This window comes from Gossypium hirsutum, chromosome A11 (assembly GCF_007990345.1).
Source record: "Gossypium hirsutum isolate 1008001.06 chromosome A11, Gossypium_hirsutum_v2.1, whole genome shotgun sequence".
NCBI lineage: Eukaryota > Viridiplantae > Streptophyta > Magnoliopsida > Malvales > Malvaceae > Gossypium > Gossypium hirsutum.
Window position 1 is genome coordinate 53,310,294 of NC_053434.1, and position 2,102 is coordinate 53,312,395.

The window sequence follows — 2,102 nt, forward strand, 5'->3', positions numbered from 1 at the left end:
ATTTTGCAAAATAGTTCCCTCATTTGAAAGCTCATGCTATAAGAGTTCTAAAAATGCAAAAATCATTAAGAAAGACCATCAAAATCACTTACTTGAGAGGGTTATAAGTTGTTGAAATTTTCAAGCTTTCAAACCCCTATAATGGCTGAATTTTTGGTGAAGAAGAAATGGTGAAAAGGGATGATATCATATTTATTTTATTTTATTTCATTTTGGTCAAAGAAGTGAACAAACTTCACCTAATATTTGACTATGTTAATTTCCTTGTCTCATGGCCGGCCAAGCACTATTTTAGGGCCTAATTTCACTTTAAAGACCCCCAATTTATGATACATGGTAATTTAACTCCCTTAGCTATCAAATTAAAACTTTTGAATTTTATACGATTTAGTTCTTTTCCGCGATTAAGCTCACAAACGCTAAAATTAATTCACCAAAAATTTCATGCATCTTTATAAACATGCCATGTAACAGCCGGATTTAGACCCTAATCGGAATGGTGGTTTTGGGACCACGAATTCGAGTTCGAAAAATATTTAAAAATTATTTTCTGTGTTTATTTTGTACGAATTTATATCTGTGAAATTTTCGTGATTTAATTTTATCGTTTGAGTGTCCGATTAAATAAAAGGACTTAATCACGTAAATTAAAAATTGGGTAGTTTAATCTATAACGGCCAAAAAGTTATTGGCTTTTAAAATGGAAGCCCTGATGTTGCAATTAGCCCATAAATTATTAAATGGACGGAAATAGGTTAAATTATAAGGTTTTGATATGTATTAAATAAGGCAATTTAATAAATTAATATTATAAACTATTATAATATAATATATTTCATAAAAGTAAAATAAGAAGCCAAATTCATATTATGTTCTTTGACCGAAACCAAAATAAGAAAGAAAAAGAGAGAAGAAAACCTAGTTCGGCCATTCTCAAGCTTAATCAAGATCAAGAATCAAAGAAATTGAATTTGGATCGGGGGAAAACGAAAGTCGTCGACTAGCTGTCCCGTTCTGTTTTATATCGTCCGAGGTAAGTTTATAAGTAAATAGAAGTTGTTAAATTTCAATATATGTGATTAATAGATAGTTATATTTATTAAAAGTAAATTATAAATGTAACACCCCTTACTCATACCCGAGGCCGGGATAAGGTACGAGGCGTTACCGGACAAACATACAAACATTAAACTAAAATACGGGCCATAAAATTTCATTCATATTTCAAAACGTTCATTCACTCACACATAGTCCCTTAATTGAGTCTACGAAACCCAAAACATACTTTAGAAAGGGTTCGGGACTAAACCAAGAACTTACGAAAATCTTGGAAATTTCATGCTTTAAGGCTCCACACGCCCGCGTCCCAAAGTCGTGTTCCATACACGGTTGAGACACATGGTCGTGTCTCTGCCTGTGTGGAATATACCTAGGCTATTTTCCAAGCTTTGTTCAACCTTAATCTCTTACACACTTATACAAAATCAAAAGCATATAACATGGTATTCATTTAATGATTAAATATTCTCAATTAAACCACAAACATAGCATTTGTATGTCATCATACATGTGTCTCTCATACTCATTTTACCTTGTTTATTATAGTACCACTTATACATTTATACCAAGATTATCATCTTACAAAATATCTTCAGCTTAATCATCAAGCATTCATATTTAAAACTAGATCATATCTTTATAAAATACCACAATTCAGATAAGCAAAATAACATGTTTGCCTGAAACATTTCAATTCAACTCCATACCCAACAAGCATTACATTGAGACTAGTCATATATATATACATGTCATGATACATATCATTCTCTTTCTGTTTTCTTGTAAACACACATCATTTATTTCATTATATCAATATTTCATATACCATAGTTTCCATGTATTGCACATATATTTATTTTCCTCCTCCTCCTCTCCATTCCACATCCTTAATATATATAGCATTCTTGTAAGTACGATTTCACAATTTACTAATAAATGCTCACATCAAACTGTCCACATGATTCATAGTCACTTACTTATTTATAATTCGAGCTACAGAGCTCCAAATTAAGATCCGTAAATTTCCCCTAAAACTAGACTCA